The 23,644-nt window shown below is 45.0% G+C and overlaps 1 protein-coding gene across 8 annotated transcripts in view; it reads right to left on the bottom strand.

Annotated features, from left to right (window-relative positions):
- LOC114050442 (oxysterol-binding protein-related protein 3) overlaps positions 1 to 9,202 on the bottom strand; it is a 151,881-nt gene extending 142,679 nt beyond the window's left edge. For all 8 annotated transcript variants that reach the window (XM_027872124.1, XM_027872129.1, XM_027872127.1 and 5 more), the window contains exon 1: positions 9,099 to 9,202. The gene's annotated coding sequence lies outside the window, so the exon portion shown is untranslated. The remainder of the gene's footprint in view (positions 1 to 9,098) is intronic.
- Between the last annotated feature and the right edge of the window lie 14,442 nt (positions 9,203 to 23,644).

Genomic DNA, 23,644 nt, shown 5'->3' with positions numbered 1-23,644 from the left:
CACACACACACACACACACACACACACACACACACACACACACACACACTTGGGCAAAGGTTCCAAACCCCATCCAAGGGAAGCCATTTCACTGGTGCCATGACTTAGCTCAGTGAGGTGGCCAAGCTTTCCAGATTTTTCTCCAGATAACAGATGATGTCTTCAAAACAAAACAATAATCCATACAATGATAGGGCATTTCCCCTTCCAACACCTCCCCCTTCCCCTCACATTTATCAAAGAATGCTTTTGATTTCCATAGAACAGGAAGAAGCCAAAACCAGCCCACAGGTTAAGGCCTTCTAAAATAAAAATAGGCTTTGTTTAACCCTAGGAAATCCCCTCATTTCCCGTGATTCCTCTTCACTAATTCTCTTTTCCATCAAACCACCTGCTAGCTGTTGTCTCCTATCTACCATTTCATTCCCCGTCCCTCCTCACCTCCCTTGAGAAATCCCCACCTTCCTCCACAGCACAGCTCAGGTGCCCCCGACTACAAAACCTTTTCTTCATCCTGCCCCAGTGGTAGGGTTCTTCCCTCTGGAAATTATTTTGTCTTTTCTTATCTGCAGACATGCTGTAAATCTGCCCCCCTGCCCACCAAAGAACAGAAGTGCTTGGAAGCCCGGGAGTCTCCCTTTGGCCTCCGTATCTCCTATTATGCCTAGCACAGTTTCTTATACTCATATGGGCCTGTGATCTCATCAGTGTGGACATCCCATCCGAAAGCCAAGATGGAAGCCCACCCACACCTACCTGACCAGTTCGGCTCTTCTCCCTGTCCTCCCCTCAGTGAACCCTGGGGGGGAGGGGCCTATCAAACTTGTTGGGGGTGAGGGTCTTCTTCCACGCTCTATGATGTCATGTGGATACCCATGGTGGACACGAGTGCGGTCCACTGGTTACTACTTTCTCTCTTCGCGTGACCGGCCGACACATTTCTTTTATGATACACATACACTCCCTTTCCTTCCCAATTCCCTTTAATGCGAGCACTTCCCATCTTTTGGTTATTTCCGATTTATCCTGTATATATCTATTTTATAGTGGTTTGCGTACTGTCTCCCTCATTAGACTGGGAGCTCCCTGAAGGCAGGGGCTACTTTTGCCTTTCTACATATGCCCAGCACTTAGCACAGTGCCTGGCACATGGTAGGTGCTTAATAAATGTCTATTGGTAGACTGACACACGTATTGTGCCTTAAGGTTTACAAAGCCCTTTGGCAGACCAACTCTGTGAGCTGTGTAGATTATTATTACACCCATTTCCAAAATAAGAAAAAAATGAGACTCAGAGAAATTATGTGACTTCCTCACGGTCACACAGCCAAGAAGTGGGAGAGGGCTGATTTCAAGCCAAGTGGAAGACCCCCACCAAGTCCTGTGGTCAGAATGACAATGCCAGAGGCCACACAGTGCCGCTCAAATTAGAAAGAGAATTTCTACAACAACATCCCCACCAAGAGGACTTGGAAACTCCAAGGGAGGGAGAACTCACTGTCTCTGAAGGAGGCCAATAACGCTTTTGGATGGCTGCTATTATTGTTATTGTATTATTAGTATTTTATTTTTATTTTATTATTACAAATAATAATAATAAGCAAAGTGGGCAAAGTGCTTTAAATACGCTCTCTCATTTGGTCCTCAGAACAATCCTTTAATTTAGATATGATTATTACTCTCATTTTACAGATGAGGTAACTGCGGCTAAGAAGTAAAGTGACTTGTCCAAGGTCATACAGCCACTAAGTATCACGAGTTGAATTCAGGTTTTCCCAACTCCAAGCCTATCGGCTATGCTACCTTGCTGCCTAATAACGACCATTCCCTTTATCATGGCTACATCTACATTTTTGCATTACCCCCCACCTCCCAGCCAGCCCTGACAGCCCTTTACTTCCCATTCTGCCTCTCTGGAGCCAAGCAGAAAATTGTATTTCTCTTCCCATGATAGCCCTTTAACTACTTGAAGACAATAAGCAAGTTACCATTCTTGACTTAAGCATGTATGACTGGGCTTCTAGCACTAAATCTGGGATTCCATGGGTCAACAAAGCTTTGTACTCCCTGCCTCCAAAGCACTACTGGGCTCCCTTCTTCCTCCTCAATCCTGGGTGCGCTCCAGGAATGAAAGGGAAGGATGAGGAAATCAAGATTGCTCAAAAAATTCTGAGTAGAAGGAGATCATAAAAAAGAGAAAAGGACCCACAGGTACAAAAATATTTATAGCAGCTCTTTCTGTGGCGGCAAAGAATTGGAAATTGAGGAGATGCCCATCAATTGGGGAATGGCTGAACAAGTTGTGGTATGTGAATGTGATGGAAGACTATCGTTCCATAAGAAATGATGAGCAGGTGGACTTCAGAAAAACCTGGAAAGACTTACATGAACTGATACAGAGTGAAGTGAGCGGAACCAGAAGAACATCGTATATAGTAACAGCAACATGGTACAATGACCAACTTTGAAAGACTTAGCTCTTTTCAGCAATACAACAATCTAAGATAATTCCAAAAGACTCATGATGGAAAATGCTATCCACATCTAGAGAAAAAACTATGGAGTCTGAATGCGGATGGAAGCAGACTATTTTCCCTTTTTTGGTTTTTTCTTTCTCGTGGTTTTTTCCTTGTGTTCTGATTCTTCTTTCACAACATGACTAATGTGGAAATATATTTAACGTGATTGTACATGTATGGCCTATGTCAGATTGCTTGCTGTCTTGGGGAGGGAGGAGGGAAGGAAGGGAGGGAGAAAAATTTAGAACTCAAAATCTTACAAAAATGAATGTAGAAAACTATCTACATATAATTGGAAAAAGATAAAATACTTTGAGGTACAAAAAAAAAATTCTGGGAAAGAGGTGGACAGCGCACAGTCATACATTGGTTATATTCTAAAATTTCCTTGGTAACAGCCATGTACAGTACAGAATCCATTTCCCCAATATTTCCCAATATTATATGTAGGGATTAGGTCTCTAAGTGAGTCCAAAAAGGTCTACTCAAATGAGGCTAAAATACTAGGCAGAAGCAAAGCAAACAGTAGCACTGCCAAGCTAGTCATTAAAACAGAAAGCAAGAAGACAAGGAAACTAAGTTTTAAAAATTATATAAATCAATACTGACACTTAAGATGGAAACAGGTATCATTCATTGAGGCAATAAATATTGATTTATCAGGAATCCACTTGCTTGGGAACTTGAGAACATCCCAAATTTAGATCACACAGACTCTACCTTCCTAGGATTTATAGTCCAATATGGATGAAGGCAGCAAGATGGTACAGTGGAAATAATGCTGAACCTAGAATTAGGAAGACATGAGTTCAAATCCTGCCTCTGACCCATACTAGCTGTGTGACCTTGGCCAAGTCATTTCACCCCTGAGCTCCAATTTTCCCAACTGTAAAATGGGGAAAATATTAACACCTACTTTGGGGTTGTTGTGAGGACCCAATAAAATAACATGTGTAAAGTGCTTTGCAAAGCTGTATAAATGCTAGGTAAGAGGACAAGCTACAAACACACTACTAGAGGCATTAAATGAAGGATGATAGTAAAGGAAATGGAAACATTCCCAGAGACCCTAAAGAAGGCTTCTGAGTATTTTGAGGCATTTTGGATCTTTCTGTAATAACTGAACAAAAAAAAGGGCAGAGAGCAGAGGGATAAATGGCACGTGGAGGAAAGACTCACTGAAGAAAAATTAACAGGCATAAGCTTGAAAAATTGGAGGAAAAGGAGGAAGCATGGAATGTAAAAGGTCTCCTTGATGAGGATGAAGGAATGTGGTAGGGAAGAGACATCAACTTTAACAGTGCTGCCAGCCACTAGATGGCACCCTCAACCTAGGACAGCTTAGTTGCTGGATAAACAAGGAAATGGTGCATGGGAAGGAGGAGATAGTATGGGTGACCATTTGTAAGTATGGCCTGTTTGGAGAACAAGACGTCTGGAAGGGCCTGTAATACATTACAAACAAAGTGGAAATGATTTAGAGATATTTTGAGGGGGGTTATGAACAATGGTAATATCAAACTCAAACAGAAACCATTTATAAGGAACCGGTGGCCACCTATTGACTTAAAAAACCAAGTATTAACATTATTGATGCTCTATTATGTTTTTTGTTTACTTTCTAAAGTATTTCCCAATTGCATTTTAATGTGGTTCTATAGCCATACTCAGAAGTGTTACCTGCCCTGTGATTGACAGCTCTGAACTACACTGCCGTTCTTCTACATCAGTATAGACAATAACCGTTGACTAAACAACCAACCATTGATTATACATCTTGTAAGTTTGTTTAGGACTCTTGCTTTGCTGTGAAACTTTGGTTCTGCCTCTAAAGATTAGGAGTAGAAGGCAAGGGGAAGGGCCTATACACCCCAAGAAAAAATGTGCTTACCAAGAGGCAACAGGCATCCACTTACAGGTCACATCTTACCACAACTCAGGATATCTCTGTTCCTCTTCCCTAATCACCTTTTGGCATCAGTTCGGCTACAGTCTTAACACCTATGACCTTACTTCTCTATCTCCTCCCACTCACCAATGGCTAAACAAGGTCGACACGAGAGGAAACCTAAATCGATCTATTAAATTTCTGCAATCAAATAAACCATGGAATCTTAGGAGCTGGAAGGGACCTCAGAGGTCATCTTCACTACCCGTGGCTTAGTTTAGTAGAAGGCTTGCAGAGAAGCAACCCAAAGATGTTAATTATTCATATCACACCTGTCCTTGTTTACTGAAGATAACAGAGATCTGGCTGCAAATATATCCTGATAAACCAGTATCCTGTTTAGCAGGCATGAAGAGAGAAGGTTTGGGATTCTCTTTCAGGTAGTAAGCTAGAGAAATTCAAGGTTTTCTCCCCTTTTTCCTTACTCTGAACCTTGAATGTACCATCCTCCACCAAAGTTCTTCCCTGATGCCTCATTGTTGAGTGTAGATGACCTTGACTACTGAATGAAATCCTTGAGGGTAAGATCTGCTTTATCCTTGTCTCTCCAGAGTCTAACACAGAGCCTGGAAGGTAAATACTTGTTGAGCCTGAGTCTCAATGACTATGAAAAGGATCTGGAACTTTGGAAGGTCCCTCTAAGCTGGTTTCAATTACTAGTCAAGGCCTGTCTCAGAGAACCAGCCTGGCTAAGGGCAGAGAGGCTGAGGGTAAGCTTACACACCAGAGTATGAATAGTTTCTCACTATAAAAACTCATGAAAATGCCATTCAGGCACACATCAAGTGTAACCATGAATCAATAACTATAATCACACTTGTAATAAGAAAACTGAGACTCCATATCTTTTTTTTTTTAACATTTCAGAAAACAGTATTTCTAGATACATACTATGAGTAAGCATTATCTGTCTCAACAATGACTGATAAGGTCCTCAGCAACAGGGCCTATTATACTCAGTTAATGCCAGTCATTAGACATGCAAAAATAGTACAGCGGTTACAAAACAGAAAAACATTATCTTGATGAAGGAGGAGTCAGTAGGTACTAACAGAGCCCGAGACTCTCCCCGGCATGGGAGTCAGGAAAGCCTAGGTTCAAATTGCGTCCCTGACACTTCTTAGCTGGTTTGATCGTGGACATGTCTATAAAACTCTCTGAACCTGTTTCTTCATCGGTAAAATGGAGAGAGTCTCTGTGGAACCTACCACACAAAACTGTTGGGTGACAAAAAAGAGAAGAAATGTGAAACACACTGCTGCAGAGGCAGCAGGATGCCCACATGGACAGACCAGAGTTCCAATCCTGCCTCACCCTGAGGAGCGGGAGCCTGACACTCAGTTTGCTCTTCTGTAAAATGGGGATAATTGCGGCACCTCCTTCACCAGGTTATTATGTGGATCGAATGAGATAAAATATGTAAAGTTCTTTGCAAACTTTGAAGTGCTAGACGTGTGAGTGTGTGTGTGGATGGGTGTGTGTGAGAGTGTGTGTATGTGTGTGTCTTTATCAGTGTGTGTGAGTATGTCTGCGTGTGTGTGAGTGTATATGTTTCTCTGTGTGTGTGTAATAATACTGTTATTAGACATTCTTACTTCATTCTCATCTTTTTTTGACAGAGATAGTCTGAGGACAAGTCACTAAACTGCTTTCATTCTTCTCTTTTAACACACTGTGGCCACTACCCAGGGCCCATCTGCACTTTGCACCTGAACAAGAGCACTGGGGAATGCCAGCTTGGCCAGTTCAGATGCCTTGAAAGCGTCTACTGGGCAATTCCAGCCCCAGAAAGGACAGACAGCAGGACGTGGACCACTTCCTGGAGCCCAGGTCACTGCGTCTTGTTCTTTATCCGGGGAGTTTGACAGGAGCTTTTACTATTTTGAAGACAAAAGGACTCTTGTCACTACACGTCTCCAACATGGAGTCTATAATTAATGATGAATTAGTGGACTTGAGGGGCACCGGTGAAGGCTGGCCATAGGGTGTCAGGATGATCTGAGTTGAAGTCCTGCTCGCAACACACGCTGAGTCACGTAGCCATGGAGAAGTTAACGTATCAAGGCCCTGGACTCTTTGAGATAACAATGATAATAATAATAATAATAATAAACAAGGCACCGATATGCATCCAGGAAAGGAGTTTCCTACGTGAATAAAATCACACATCCATAGCATAAATCTAGACATACTGGGCTGAATGGAAAGCTAAAGACAGTCAACCAGCGTCATGTCATTTTTATGACCCTCTCTCTCCCCACCAAATGAATTAGTTATAAAGGGACCTTTTGGAATAGCCCTCTGGTCCTTATTAAGGACTGGAATTTCATAGCCATATTGGAGATTTAGAGATCATCTCCACCAAACCTTTCATTTGACAAATAAGACAAATGACATGATTTGTGCAAGTCACCAGGCTAGTTAGTGGCAGAACGAGGAGAGACTAGGGTCAAAGGACTGAGGGGTGAACGGAAACTTCCATCTCCCCTCTATGATGTATACAGAGGTTTGTATACATGCTGTCTCTCCCCTGTTAAAATATAAGCACCGTGAAGGAAAGGAATGTTTTGGCCTTTCCATATATCCTCAGTAAATGCTTATTGGCTAATTGATATAGTTCAACCCCTTCAGTTTATAAATGAGGAAACTGAGGCCCAGCAAGGTAGAGACTCCTCCAAAGTCACCTGGTGGCAGAATCCAAATTGGACCTCCCCAGTCCTTAGACTTCTTGCCGCATCAGCACACCAAGGGTTCCTGATTCCTACATTTTTATTTTTATCTTGAAAGCTAATAACACAATCACACCTTAAATTGGTAACAGGGGCCAACTGTTTACAAAATGCTTTTACATATGTAGTAGGATTCCAGCCTGGACCTGAGATTTCCTGAGCCTTAGAAAGTTTCGTAGGGACCAAGAGGGCTGGCAGTCAGAGGTGAGACTCGAACCCAGGTTTTCTGTCCTCTGCGTCCAGCTCTCTCTATCTGGGAGACATATGTAAAAGGGGTCAGGGCTTAATACACATTACTCAGAGTTGCAGGAAGAGGCAGATAAGGGTTGCCCAGGATGGGCAGGCATGAATGGGTTATGAACTCTGTCCTTGCTGGAAATACTAAAATCTATGAGCTCAGGAATGGATCCAGGCTCCCATTGATTAGCTCCTCCAAGCAGCCAGCCCTGGGGAATTGACGGGGAAGCCGAATCTCAGAGGGGTGAAGAGATATGGTTTGCCTGGTTGCCTCCCTGACTCCTGCATCCCCAGACCCACCCATAGTATGAGGAAGTAACTAGCCCCTGGAATCAGACACCCCATGACTTCTCTGGTCTCCCTGGTTCTAACATCAGGCCACTGGGTAGGATCATGTGGTGGGTTTGGCTATTGCCTCAGGCCAGAGGCCAAGCTTATGGGAAGGAAGATGGGGAAAATCAGAGATGGCAAGCTGGGGAAGGGAGAGGGCAGAATCAAGCCTTATGCAGGCATTTCCTTCCCTAAGTCACTAGCCAAAGCAATTTCAACCCCCTTCAAGACCTCCAGCAAGGTATTAAAACAATAAACCAGCAAAGACTCCCCAAGGTAAATGTGACAACCTGAGGTCACACAGCCCTTGATAGGAATAAGAACGTGGGTTTGGCCTTCTCAAACTCTAAGGAAGTAGGTCGGGTCCAGGGTGATCTCCGGGTCTGACCAGGTACCACTGCCTTCTAAAGAAGACCAGACTGAGAATGGAGAAGACATAGGGACACAGAGTTTGGGAGGTTGGGGGGGGGTGCCTCCAATTACGCTACAAAGAAGAGACAACAGCATCAAAGGTTGCACGAAGCTCGGGATTCCAGAGATGCCCGGCTCATACGTTCCGAAGCAAGGGGAAAGCCCCAAAGGGGATCCCATACCAACCACGCCCCAGAAAGGTCTATTTCCTGCACTCTGAACGTCTGAGCCAAGGATGAGTTTGGGGAAATGGTGGGTCGTGCAGCCGGGATCCTAGTACGGGTCACCCCCAGCAGGAGGCACACCTTTTCTTTGGGGCAGGGTGGGGCACCTCATGGGCACATGCCAGGTCCGCCAATTCGGCGGATATGGTAAATCCCCTGGGCTCGGACCCTGAATTCCTGAGATTGCTGGTGCACGGCGGACCCTCCCCTCTCCCCCCGAGCGCGCAGCTCCGTCCCCACCCCCAACCCATGGAAGTAGCGAAAGCTGGGCACCTCGCCCCCAGAGGGGGATCTACAGAGAAGCTGCCAGTGCCTTGGCATCCGGCATGGGGCGGGGGGCCTCCAGCCTGGTACGGTCCCTACCCCTCTGCCCACCTCCTCCCGGTGCATCGGTGCCCAGGGGCGAGCCGTGGGCAAGGCGGCTCCCGTGGCCCCAGCGGCAAGGATCGGGGGGCCGCCCCAGGCTCGGCTGCCGCTGCCGCTCTGGCCCCCACCGGCGGCAGCCCCGCGGGCGGGGGCGCCAGCTGGCCCAGGCTCCGGGGAGTAAGGCAGCCGGCTAGAAAGGCAGACTCGGAGACGTCCAGCCAGCCCGGATCGAGCCTGATTGTGCCTGGGTCTCGGTCCCGGCGCGGGCCCTGGTTCCGTTCCCAGCTCCCCCACCCCCACCCCAAAGCCGACACCGGCCAGGGCCCCCTCTTACCTGCCTGCCCGTAGCCGCCTCGGGCGCCCGCCGAGGCCAAGGTTAAGAGCGCCTGGCAGGGTGGCAGCCGAGGAGGTGCGCGCCTCTGGCCATCGCCGCTTCTCCGGACGTGGGGCCGGATCCAGCGGCCGTGGCCACTGCCCCTCTCGGCTCAGCCGGGCCGAGCCACGCGCTTCGCCCCTCTCGCACCCGGGGCCGGCGAGGCCCGTGGAGCCAGCGGTGCCAGCGCGGGCGGCCAACTCCCAGGCGGCGCCCCCGGCTTTGGCCACAACTTCTTTGCGAGCTCAGCCTGGCCTGGCGGGCTGGGGAGGGCGGAGCCCGGCAGGCCGGGGGCGGGGCGCGAGCACCCAGGGGGGGCGGGGCCCGAGCACCCAGGGGGGCCGAGGCACGCGCTCTGCCACCAATAAGGGTGCGCCTCTCAGCAAGGAAGGACGGGGGGGGGGGGGGGGATTCCATGACGTAGTACAGGGAGCTCTGGCCTCTCCCTGGGGCCAGGTAGGCGCAGAGGTGGAGGAGCGGGAGGAGTGGGAGGAGGGGTCCACCGATGCCAGGGTCCTAGATCCGGAGCGGATAGGGACCCCGGGGGCCACATAGTCCAGTCCATTGGTTGCATAAATTGGGACATTAAAACCCACAGAGGTGAAGCGATCACCCAGGTAGTGAGCATCGGAGGTGAAATTTGAACCCAGGGCCTCTGACTCCAGGCACAATGTTCCTGTCACTGTACCGGGCTGGAGGGGTAGGTTTGGGGGTAGGGTTTTCCCTCTTAAGGAAACAGGGGCCACCAGAGAGACAGATATGGAGGGGGGAGACAGATGTGGGCCAGAAGATTTGCTGGGGTTGAGGAGAACGCTTGGAATATCCCCAGGGCCAGATGTGGCATCCAGAGATGATGCGCGGGCAGTCATGAGGAATTGGGATTGTTGAGACGGGAAAAGATGTGATAAAACTGGAGGCAAAAGGGGGAATTAGGGGGTAGGCAGGTGTGGGAACAGAGGGAGCAACAGATGTGGCGAAAGAGATTCGAAAGAATGCAGATGTGGGGGCCGCTGGCTCGGATCTGAGAGTCGCTGTACCCTGCAAAAACTGTGCGTGTGTGTGTGGGTGGATGGGTGTGTGTGGGTGTGGGTGTGTGTGGGTGTCGGGGGAGGGAGATCAATAGGATGGTGTGTCCAGCAGTTCATAGGCTAATTGGGGGCCAGGAAGGAAAATCCAGATGTGCCCAAGGCACCTAAAAATGAAAGAACTCTCCAGCATAAGCAGTTTGCATTTACAAACCTCAAAAGACTCCCCCACTACCCAATGGGGGGAAGGGGACAGGAGGGAGGGGCAATGGAACTTCCGTTTCACTGCTGGAGGCAAGGTTCTTCCCTTCCCGGAGTCAGTCTCCCTGTCCCCATTGACATTCCCATTCCCGATTTCTCTAGGATACTTTAGTTTTGAGCTGTGTGATGCCTCCTTCACCCCCCACTCTCCCCCATGCGGAAGGGATCGAGGTAAGGGCAAACCAGGGCGTGCCTGAGTAGCCAAAGTGGGCTACTTCGCCGAGGACAGTCTCCCGGCCTCGGAATTCCAAGAAGATTTCAAATCAAAGGATTCTAGGATCGGAAGTCCACTTCCCCACCTTCGGGAAGTCCTGTACTGTACCTCCTTACACGGTGCAAGGAATGTGCGCGCACGCGGTCTCTCTCTCTCCCCCCAAATGGTTAACTCTAACACCACCCTGTGTCCCCCATTTCCACCCCTGTTTCTACCCAGGTTTAAGCTCTGCCTTATCTCACCTCGAGTCTTTCAATAATCGCTGTGGGATTCTTTTCATTATATAAGAAAGGAAAACCTTGTGTTTCCTTTCTCCTTCCTTCTTCTCTCTACCACTCCTCTGTCCATCTCCACCCCTTGTCTATCTCTGATTTTGTCTATCTCTTTGTCTCTCTGTCTGGCTCTGCCCCCTTGTCCCCGGCTTTCTATTGTCACTAAATCTCTGCCTCTGGGTACCTACTGGGAATCCTGCCACCCCCGGCTGTTGGGAAAGGGAGGGCTTATATCCCAAAGGGAAGTATTTACTTGACAGCATTGATGGGAATAGCATAGAATGCCTGATGTGTGTGTGTGTGTGTGTGTGTGTGTGTGTGTGTGTGTGTGTGTGTGTGTGCACGCCTGTGTGTAATGATTTCTCATAAAGGAATGCTCCAGCTCTCATGTAGTCACTGCACATTTTCTCTTATAAACCAGGTGACAGTCTCTGGCCCTTTAAAAAAAATGGCCAACCCTCCCCCAAGATTTGGCCCCACGCACAGCTCATTACTCCTGAACAAGCTTATTAATACTCTAAAATTAGCATTCTCCACTGAGTTTTATTTTTAAAAGTAACAATCTAAAAGTCTAAAGGGGGTAAATCACTGGTTCCAAACTGGAAAAAAAAAAAACAGAAAACAGTTCCTGGGATTCTGCTTCTCCAGCTGTTGCTTTCCCTTTTCTAGGTTCTCACACTATTGTCAGTCTTCAGAGTGGCTCCTTTGCTGAGAAAATAGTATTTGTTGCTTCAGGAATTCTCTCAACTTTCCAATCAATGACTGTTTCCATTTTAGATAGTTTCAGAACCAGTAGAAACTACACTTTCCATATGTGAAATATAAGACATGAGAAGTATATCTGGTACCTGAATGGCCCAAAATTTGAACTAGATTGTCTAATTGGGAGGTAGTAGAGAGTCCAATCGGAGTAAGTGGAGCTAGATTCAGATCCTGGCTCTGCCTGTTACTGGCTGTGTAACCTTAAGCAAGTCACTTAATCTAGATTTGGATTTAAATCCAGGTTCAGATGCAAGACAGAAATGAAGGAGTCACTTGTTAATTTTGTGCCTGACTCTCTGTGACCCCATTTGGGGTTTTCTTGGCAAAGATCCAGGAATACTTTGCCATTTTCTTCTCAAGTTCATTTTACAGATGAGGAAACTGAGGCAACCAGGATTAAGTGACTTGTCCAGGGTCATATATACAAGTGCCTGAGGCTAGTTTTGAACTCAGATCTTCCTGACTCCAGGTGTGGTGCTCTATCTACTGAACCACCTAATTGCCCAAAGATCTTACACTCTGTTAAAGGAAATAATATGTACAGATACAAGCACATGTAAAATAAATACTAGGGACTGGGCGGGGGGGGGGGTGCAGAGAAGCAGTGGCAGCTGGGAAAAGGTTTCATATAGAAAGGAGTCCTTGAGCCAAATTTTTTTTCTTTTTTTAATTAATTTATTTTTAGTTTTTGGCATTCGCTTTGATAAGATTTTGAGCCCTAAATATTTTCCCTCTCCCTTCCCTCCCCTCTCCCCAAGATGGCTTGCAATGTGATATAGACTATACATGTACAATCATAATAAACATATTTCCACATTAGTCATGTTATAAAGAAGAATTAGAACCAAAGGGAAAAGCCATGAGAAAGAAAAAACAAAAAACAACAAAAGAAAGAGAAAATAATCTGCTTCCATCTGCATTCAGGCTCCATAGTTCTTTCTCTGGATGTGGATAGCATTTTCCATCATGAGTCTTTTGGAATTGTCTTAGATCATTTCGTCACTCAGAAGAGCTAAGTCTAACAAAGTCGGTCATCATACAATGTTGCTGTTACCATGTACAATGATGAGTCAGCTTTGAAGGAAAGTGGGGCAAACAGGTACAGATATACAATAGGCATTGAGTGATATGGTCAGGTGAGAGAGTAAAGTGGGGAATATTGCTTTGGGACTCATCTATATAGTAGTGAGTGTTGAACCAACTCATAGGAACAGATGAGCTTAACAAGAAAAAGAATACGCTCAGTTGTGTCCAATCATTTGTGACCCCTTTGGGGGGTTTTCTTGGCAGAGGGCTGGAGAAGTTTGCCATTTCTTTCTCCAGTTCATTTTACAGAGGAGGAAACTGAGGCAAACAGGGTGAAGTGACTTGTCCAAGGTCACAACTAGTAAGTGTCTGAGGCCAGATTTGAACTCTGGAAGACGAGTCTTCCTGACTCCAGGTCCGGTGATCTATTCACTGCACCACCTAGCTGCCCTGTGCACATCTGCAACTTGTCTGAAATTGCGAGTTTTTGGGAATTGGCAGGAAGAGGTAGGGGAGTGGAGGGGTTCAGTGGACTGGCAATGGTCATGTTGGCAGTATACATCAGAGCCAGGACTTGAACTCAGCTCTCCCTCCACCACCCTCTAAGACTTTAGTTGAAGGCCTTTTGAAGCATTCTTGGGACTAAAATGTCATGACCAGTGGCCAACTTCACAAAGAGGGTCTCCCTACTCAGCCTGCCTAATTGATCCTAGAATGACACACAGACGGCCTGTGCTTGCCTGGGCCCAGAAGGCTTCCCAGGCTGAAAGGAGCTGCCAGAGCTTGTGCCCCCAGAGCTCAGGGGAGGTCTTAGAGGGAGACTTGAATTGACAAAGTGCTGCCTGAAAAGATGGCAGAGGTAAGGGGATGCAAAGTCATATGCTTATTACCTGGGTGACATAGTAACAAGTAACAAGGACAAGTCACTTCACCCTGTTTGCCTCAGTTTCCTCATCTGTAAAACGTACTTGAGAAGGAAATGGCAAACCACTCCTGGATCTTTGCCAAAAAAACCCCAAGTGGGGTCACAGAGAATTGGACACAAAATGAACAATCATCTCCCTGAGCCTCCCCAAAGATCTGATCATGTCACTCCTCTGCTCATACCTCTTCAATGGAGCAGCTGGGTGTCATAGTGAATAGTGCATTAGCCAAAAGACTCGTGATGGAAAAGGCTGTCCACATCAGGAACCATGAAGTCTGAATGCAGATGGAAGCAGGCTATTTGCTCTTCTTTTCTTTTGTGGTTGTGTTTTATTTCTTCTTTCTCATGGTTCCTCCTATTAGTTCTAATTCGTCTATACATCATGACTAATGGGAAAATATGCCTAATATGAATGTATAAGTAGAGCCTATATCAGATTGCTCTTCATCTTGGGGAGGGAGGAGGAAAAAGAGGGGGAGAAAATTTAAAACTCAAAATCTTATGGAAGTGAATGTTGAAGACTAAAAATAAATAAATAATTTTTTAAAAAAGACCTACATTCAAATGTAACCACTGTCCTCCTCAATTTGCTCATCTGTAAAATAGGGGTAATAACAGCACCTTCCTCTCAGAGTTGTTGTGAGAATCAAATAAGATATTTGCAATGCACTGGTACATTGACTGGCACATAGTAAGTGCTATAATTATGTTAGCTATTATGATTATCAATGACTTTATTGCTTACCAGGGCAGCTAGGGGGCGCCATAGTGCACAGAGCACTAGACCTGGAGTCAGGAAGACTCATCTTCCTGAGTTCAAATCTGGCCTCAGACATTTAGTAGCTATGTGACCCTGGGCAAGACACTTAATCCTGTTTGCCTCAGTTTCCTCATCTGTAAAATGAGCTGGAGAAGGAAATGGCAAACCACTCTAGTATCTCTGCCAAGAAAATCTTTTTGTTACATGGCACCTAATTCTTAGGATAACCCTGCCTGCAGTACCCAGACTTTGCAAGTTCACACTTGCAAAATTTCCCCATAGGCTTTGTTTGGTTCCTCTTTACCATTACTGTATTTCCACTATTCCTTAATATTCTAAAATCAGTCCTATTGACCTACATCTAAAAGAGAACTCAGAAACATTTTGTTACTATCATTAGGGAAGTTAAGCAATTGCATATGCAAGAAGGAGGCAGTACCTGCTCCCCTCAGCCTTTATGAAAGTACCAGTCTCTCTCCCACCCTGAGATTTCTTGTAGCCAGCTTATAAATGCAGAGCTAGCCTAGGCTTTGGGACTGGTATTTCTTACACTGGACCTGTATCTCCCAGCTGATAAGAGCATGAGCAAAAGAACCAGGTGAAGTCTACAAATGGCAGAAAAATGCAACCCTAGAGAATTTGGTCACCCAAGTACCTGTTCCTGTATCTGTTTTTTGTGCTGCCCTGTTGTGGGTGTCCCTGAGGGAGAGACTTGTACACTATATTATTGTCTGCTATGTGTCTAAAAGCACGGCATACAACAAAGGGCTTGACTACTGATGATGCTATAGTATGTGCTCGTTGATAATTGTTCCCTTGATAACACTTCAGTCATAGAATTATAAGAAAATAAATCTAGAACTAGAAGGGTCCTCAGGTGGACTTATCTACTGTCTTATGTAGGCTGTGTGAGAGCCTGTCTGACCTTAGAGTCAGAGGTCATGGGACCCTGACACTGGCTTCAGCATTCTTAGTTTTAATCATTCTCATTACACAGGCTTACCCTGATTTCAGAAGTGGAAAGAGGGGCCCTCTGAGTTGTATCTAGTTAACCAGTCGCTGAATTGTTTATTTCACCCTTGTGTTAATTTCTCTTCTCCCACTGCAGTTGTTAGAACTTGTTTAGTGTTGCTATGATCAAAAGAGAAGCATCCTGATTACTTCAGTGTAATTCCCCATTCATCCAAGGTAACTGCAAATTTCATTTTGAGATTAAATTAGCGCTTCTGGGAAGTAACGGTAACTTATTTGCCCTGTCTCTGATGGTCTATTAAACTGTGATTTCACGTTCTGAAACTGAAAATGAATCTGTCTCTGAACTAGCTTCTCTTAGCATCAAGAATACCTAGAGGCAATGAGTTTTCATTAGGTTAATGTAACTTGCAAGGGGGAGGAAATGAAGGGCAGAACACAGAATTAGGTCAGATTATGGAAAATGGTTTTATCAAGGGAAGAGAAGCAGTATGGTATATTGTATAGTGCATTGGTCCTGGAGTCAGAAAAGGGTATGACATCTTGGGCACATCTGGTCCTACTCTCTTCATATGTAAGATAATAAAAAATAGCCCCCACACTACAGGGTTGTTGCAAAAATCAGATGAGATAATTTAGGTAAGATGCTTTGCAAACCTCAAAGCACTATAGAAATGTCAGTTAATAGTGTTACAATAGTCTGCAAAATAGACTGTAACCTTTAGACATTAAAACCCCCAGGGGGGTATCAAAGTACAAGAGTTGTGATGCCAGCTGAATCATTTACTCATTGATGGAGAAGACATTCTTCCCAAATATAAGTGAATAATTGTTACTATAATAACTCATACAATCACATTTGAATCGTAAGGTTATAGATTTGGAACTGAAAGGGATCTGAGGCCACCACCACATTTTACAGAAAAGGAAACTGAGGCCCAAAGAGGTAGGTATTAAATGGCAGAGTTCCTCTCAAATTCAGCAATAGGTCACCTCAAGAAGTACTGATCTCCAAGAAATCTCAACTCAGTAAATATGTATTAAACAAGAGAGAGTAGGGCAGGAAAAAGCCTGAAGGAGCATGACCTCTGGCCACAGGCAAGGGACCCAACCACAGATCCAGTGGAGAATTAGCCCTGACAGTTGTGATTTGACTCATGGAGAGGAATAGGGCCAGGGTGCAAAGCTAAGCAACGTAGTCCAAGCAAAAGTGACTGTGCCCAAGAGGAAGCAGAATGAGGACATCATGAGAAGGAAAGGACACCAGGGAGGTGTGAGCTGTCTTGGCCACATGTGTTCCCTATGTCTGTGCCAACTAGCACACTCTAAGTTTGTATCTGGTCTTCCCACTGACATTGTGTGGTTTTTGTGGGAGAATGCACCTCAATTAAACGAGAATATTTGTAAACACTCTTCTATGTTATTTTAGTAAATGCTTTTGCTTTGCACAAAGACACAATTGGCTTAGTCAGTCAATAAGCATTTATTAAGCACCTTCTCTATGCCAGTGTTTACAGAAGTGCCTGGCACAAAGTAGATGCTTAATAAATGCTTATTGATTGAGTTAATTTTATCTACTGAGTGACTATCGAAGCACACTGGTGGGGGCTCATGTGCTATCGGGTAAGGAGTACAGACCCACAGAGTGCCTTTGAACCTGATGTAGTAGCCATCCTCTGCAGCAGTGGAGTCAAACTCAAATAGAAAGGGATCTCTGCCACTCATACTGACTTAGAAAAACCACAAACTAACATTATCTATATTGTATTTTTTATTTTGTTAAACATTTCTTATTAACATTTTAATCTAGTCCCAGAGACATTCGGGAGCTTATGGCTAAGGATCCAACCCCCTAATTACCTCTGCTTTCTGCCTCCTTCTGAGATGTCATCAGCTGTGCTGAGGAGGGGGAGGGCATCCCTTAGTAGAGGACCAACTCGTTTCACTATCACTACCCATAAACAGTAAACCCACAACAATAGCTAGCATTTGTATAGTGCCTACTATACGCCAGGCACTGTGCTAAGCGCTTTACAAAAGTATCTCTAAACCTCACAAACACCTATGTAAGGTAGGTGCTAATGTGATTCCTGTTGTATGGTTGAGGAAACTGAGGCAGATGAGTTAAGGGACTTGCTCAGAGTCACACAACTGGTAAATATATTGTTGTTTTCTAGAACAAACCGCAAAATCCGAAATAGTTTTAGAAAGAAATTTATTAGGTCATTTGGTAAGGGTGAACTGGAAAGGGGTGTGGCTCCCTCTCGTCTGGGCTCTGAAAGGCGTATATTATGTAGAATTTAGACAAGGGTGGCCACACAAACTACATGTGTGTAGTTAAGCAAAGTTGCCAAGAGAGTAACTTGAAAGCAAGATTGAGATAGATTTGAGTAACTCTAAACATCCAATGAAATTTGGGTGAACCCCAAACAAGAAGTGGGTGTGGGGACCCAGAATAAGCATGCTTTGTGTGGATCTAGGACCTTATAGCTGTTCCAGCATTCCTAGAGAGTTACTGGAGTCAGATGACGTTCTGGGTGTGGACAACCTTTAACCACCTAGGGTTGGCTTTAAACAGTAAAATAATTTTACCTGAACAATGTAATTTTCCCCACAGTCTGAAGTTAGATTTGAACTCAAATCTTCTTGACCATGGGCCCTGTACTCTCTCCACTACTTCTAAACAAATTGATTAAATATTTTTTAGATTGCAAGTTGGGTAGGTAGCCCCAATGGGGGCACCACTGTAACATGTGAAAATCTCTTTGCCTGGGCTTTGGGGCTAGTGGAAACAGTTTCTCTTGTTTCAGGTTGATTAACTCACATTCAGATAGTACTTTCTCACACAATGCTTGGGGGCTTGGTGTAGGGCAAAGGAGTTGATTTCAAGTCACAAGACCTGGGTTCGAATCCTGTGCCTGTCATTTACTACTTGTGTTATTGTGGACAAGAAACTTGCCTTCTCTCCACCTCAGTAGCCTCATCTATCAAGCTGCATGCAGCAGTGAGGGCACATAAAATCGGAAAACAGAATTCATAGAAGATCCATTGTGGTTGTCAAGTTGCTTTTCAGTTATGTCCATGACCCCATTTGGGGTTTTCTTGGCAGATACTGGAGGGGTTTACCATCTCCTTCTCCAGCTCATTTTACAGATGAGGAATAAGGAAACAGGGTAGAGTGACTCACCCAGGGTCACACGGTTAGTGTCTGAGGCCGAATTTGAACTCAGGGAATTGAGTCTTCCTGATTTTGGCTAAGCACTCTATCCACTGTAGTGCCACCTAGCTGCCCCAGTCCTGTGCTATCTGTATAATTGTCAGTTAACATTTTGGGGCCTCAGTTTCCTCATCTGTCAAAAGAAAAAGTGGTAGTAGATGGCCTCTAAGCTCTATTCTGACTCTAAATCTCTGATCCCTTGCCTTTATTAACTTTAAAACCAGCGAACAAACCGTGGATATCACTAAATACTAGCTCCTACAAAGCTCTTCCAAGGTCGTTTAAAATTCTTCTTTGCCCAGCTACTCAGTCCTAGTAGCCAGTGCTTTTACTATATTTCCAATTCACATTAAACATTAAACAATTCCTGATATTCATACAACCCCTTAAGGTTTGCAAAATACTTTGTAAACATTGTCTCATTTGAGCTATCAAACAACCTGGGAGGTAGAGACTTCAGGACTTAATATATGACCCCATTTTACAGGTGAGGCAACAAGAGCTCAGAGAGGTTATGTTACCTGTCCAACATCACACAGCTGGGAAGTATCTGAGGTGAGATAAGAACTCAAGTCTTCCGACTCCAGATCTGGCCCTTTCTCTTTCTGGCCCACACTTTTTCTCACTTTCGTAACATGGGACACAGAGTTGAAGAGCTTTGCTGAGGATCACCCACCAAAGGGTGGGCAAAGTCTTGGATCCTCCAACCTGGGAGTGACCCTGGTCCTTTTTCTCTCTCTTTCTCTCTCAGTCTGTCTCTGTCTTTCTCTGTCTCTGTCTCTCTCTCTGTCTCCTCTCTTTTCTTCTTCTTCTTCTTCTTCTTCCCCTCTCTGTCTCTCTCTCTTCTCTTCTCTTCTTCTTCCTCTCTCTCTGTCTGTCTTTCTCTCTCTGTCTATCTCTCTGTCTCTTTTCTTCTCCCCTCTCTCTATGTCCGTGTCTGTCTCTCTGTCTGCGAGTCTGTGTGTCTCAAAGGCTTCAGGCTCTCTTGGGCACTTGTATCCTCACTGAGCACTCTCTGAGCTGAGGACTGTCACTGGAGGATTCTTTTTTCCCCAGTCAGCTAGGGGGTGCTGCAGTGGATAGAGCGTTGGACCTAGAGCCAGCAAGATCTGAGTTCAAATGTGACCTCAGATACTTACTACTTGTGTGACCCTGGGCAAGTTACTTAACCCTGTTTGCTTCCATTTCTCCATCTCTAAAATGAACTGAAGAAGGAAACGGCAAAACACTCCAATCTCTTTGCCAAGAAAACCCCAAAGGGGGTCACAAAGAGTTGAACCCGACTGAACAATTGGGAGAATGGGGACAGAAGATGTAGCATCTTGAAAGTTAAAACAACAACAACCACAAAAACAGAACGAGCATACCTGTTTGAGAAAGAGATCTTCCTTCTGCTTGAGTGCTGGGCACAGAGGCAGGAAGACCCAGGTTCAGGTCTCACCTGTGATACTTAATAGCTGTGAGATGCTGCGCAAGTCATTTTTCTCCGAATCTCAGCTTCCTCTTTGTTAAGTAAGGCACTGATACCTCCAGCACTTGTCTCATTAGGTTGCTGTGAATTTCTAATGAGATCGTGCCTATAAGGTGCTATGACAGCTCGAAGCTATCCACCTGTCTATAGTTATACTAACCTGTGTGCCATTTAGGAAGGTGTTGAGTGGGCCCATCACCAAGGCTGGGTGTTTGCCTTGGCTAGATACGATGTTTCTTTCTTCTCCTAGGTGGGGGAGAAATGGATTTGAGTGTAATCAAATCAGTCAATCAGTCAGTCACAGCATTTATTCAATGCTTACTATTCATCAGGTGCTGTGGTGAGTGCTAGGAAGGTAAAGAAAAGCAAAAACATGAGCCCTGACCACAAGAGCTCAGAGTCTAATGGGAGAGATAGCAGGGGCATGTATACATATTGTTGTTTGTCCTTTGTTCTCGAAGAGGACCATGACATCAGGGAGGTGATGCCATGACATGCAAGTGAATTGGATTTCAGTGAGGGAGGTCTGGGCAAAGTCACCAGCCTCACTTTGTCCTCTGGAGCCAGCTGGATTGAGTGACAAGATATAAATCAGGAAGACTGGAAATGGTTCTCAGATGCAGTGGAGACCTTTTTAAGCTAAGGTCTTTAACAGGTCTCAGTTTGACTAAGGCAAAGCTCATTCAGTGATTAGGGCTAGGTGTGTATGTAAATACACAAATATGTGTAAGATGTATACAGAATAAACAGCATCTTTATTAATGCAGGATAGAAATTACTAACAAGGAAATGGCTCACCAGGACAAAAGGAAATGGGTCTATGGAACCATCATTAAAGTATCCAGATTAATTAACATCCATGCCTGGCAGCCAACCCAGGCTTGTGTCTAGAGTCATGTATTAATCTGCCCTACCATGATGGGTTGATGTCACGAGTCTGTGACTGATGAACTCATTGGAAACTCGTCTGATATTTACATGTACAGGTCTCATCTGCCTTATTAAATTGTAAGCTCTTTGACCATAGGGATAGATCATTTTTCCTCTTTTGTATCCCTGGCACCCAATACGGTGACTGGCGCAGAGGTCAATAAATGTTTGTTGAATGAATGAATGAGAAAATTGATGTATGAAACAACAACAACAAAAAGCAATACTTCTAAAATTTAAAAAGCAAAACAGATTGAGAAAAAAACAAATTTATATTAATCTATCAGTTGAAGGCCTCATATCTAGAATCTATAAGAAACCGATACATATCTGTAAGACTCATAAACACTTTCTATGATGCAATGGTCAAAGAATAAAACTGATAATTTTTGAAGAAAGAAATGCAAACTGCTAATGACCATGTGAAAAAGCCACTCAAGTTCTCTAATTATCTGATAAATGCAAATTGAGACAACTTAAAAGATAATGTCTTCTACCCACCAGTGGCAAAAAAGATCAAATTCAATGTTGGCTGTGAAGAGGTGGGGGGGGGGGTTTGGGGTGCTCCTAGATGCACAGAGGCACCCCAAGATCACGGGAGGTTTTGGGGCCCTGGGAAAAAAGCCCCAGATTGTGGTGCCGAATTTGCCTGAAAGAATTCAACCCAGATCTTCTTCCAGCCAGAGAAAAAGTTTATTAAAGATAAAACATATAGGCCAGACTCCTAAGGAACCCAAACATCAGTAATCTAAATGGGGGCTAAGGTAGTCAGGTGACGCTCATAAGGAGTGGATGTGAGGCAGTCTCAGCCTTTTGGGCCTGAGGACAGCTCAGCTTCTAAATGGGGGCTGGGGGCTAAGGAGGTCAGAATCTCAGCCTCTGGGGGCATGAGAAATTCCCAGCCTCTGAGTGGGGGCTGGGGTGGATAGACCATGTGATGGTGAGGACAAGTGGGGTGAGGGCCTCAGCCTCTGGGCTTGAGAACAGCTCAGCAGGTGAATGGGGGAAAGATGAATCTTAAGTACAGAAATACTGGGGGAGGGGTCTAGGAGTGGTCAAGCAATTTAGAGTGAGGGGAGGAGGGGTCTAAGGAGATCTGCATGGGAGTGGCTAGTAAGCTGGGGTGAACAGAACTCCTGGGTCCTGGACCTTGTGGCGCCTAGCTAGGATTAAGGGTGGCCAGAGGAAGGGGGGTTGGTTGGGTTGTTTGGAAGGTAATAAACAGTGAGACTAGATAATGAAGGGAGCTGAAAGGGGGAAAGTTTGCTTTCAAATGGAGATAAAGAGAGACAAACAGAAGCCAGGTTCTTTTCAGGGCCAGGAAGGAAAGGACGTTTGAAGAAGATTAAAAGGCGAGGCTGAAGCTTTGGAAGGGAGGTAAAAGGAATCTAAAAATCTAAGGATTTTCAAACTGGGTGGTGAGAACATAACCCTGTCATTTCCCAGGGGAACGCCAGAGATTTAGCCATGTGGGAAAGTCCAGGGTTTTTTCCTTCTGGGGTCCAGATCCCAATCTCATCAGCTGGGCAACAGGCTTTCCATTAATAACAACTGCTGTTCAAATAAGACTTCAAGGTTTGCAAAGCACTTTATATCCATTATTTCATTTGAACCTCACAACAACCAGGGGAGGTAAGTGCTAGAGGTATTTTTATTCCCATTTTATAGGTGAAGAAAAAGAGGCTCAGAGAGGTTGGTTGAGTGTTCATGGTCACACAGCTACTGAGATGGGCAGGTTGTGTCGTACTGGTCCTCATCGAACGTGGAATAATTGAGGGCAGGACCCTCCACATATGTGCTACCGTGGTGCCTTGTTCAGGGTGGGCTGGATGGTCTCTGAAACCGCTTTCCAATTGACCATTGTGCGTTTCTCTGATCTGTTTCAGAGTATAGCCATAAATCTTACAAGATACGAATGTTAGCATAGGTTCTACTCTGCTACCATGGAAGGAAGGCCAACATCAAAGAAATCACAGATCGTTTGATCACGTGGCTGTCTTGCAGTACTTACAAAAAGGCTCAGAAATGTTGAATGATTTGCTCATACTTAAGAGAACTGATAAAGATCCAAGGGAAAATTAAGCCCAGGTTGATGCTGACTCTGGTCACCTCTGTATAACCCACATTGCTGGTGGGACTGGAGACAACTAAGTGAAAACATGCTGAAGAATATGTAGTGGAAAAAAATGTATATGTGTGTGTGTGTTGTATGTAATATATAATGAATAGGTGGTGAGAGTCACCCAACTGACCCTACTCTGACTCAGAATATACATCATTAGGACTTTACCCTATAGGTGGTGGGAGAAGGACTGAAGGAATTAGCTCTATAAAAACTTTCACAATTGCTTTATTTGTAATAACAAAATGACAATAACCAAAAACCACAGCAGCAACACCCAAACTGGAAAGAAGCCACATGTTCAATGATTGGAGAAAGGCTGAATAAATTCGGACGTTTTAACGTGATGAAATATGATGGCACCATAACGATGGTATATATGCATAATTCAAGGAGCTGTGGAATACTTGTCGGAAATGACGCTGCAGAGCCAGAATTGCCTCGCCATTGATGATAAAAATAAGAGGAAGAAAAGGGAAAAAAAAAAAAAGCTCCAGGCAACACAGTCTCAGAGGGACTCCGAAGGGCATGGAGAGCAATTGTTTCCTTT

This window comes from Vombatus ursinus, unplaced genomic scaffold (assembly GCF_900497805.2).
Source record: "Vombatus ursinus unplaced genomic scaffold, bare-nosed wombat genome assembly UNPS02014799.1, whole genome shotgun sequence".
Classification (NCBI taxonomy): Eukaryota; Metazoa; Chordata; class Mammalia; order Diprotodontia; family Vombatidae; genus Vombatus; species Vombatus ursinus.
Note: the sequence above shows the minus strand (reverse complement) of the source record. Positions and strands in the feature narration are given on the sequence as shown.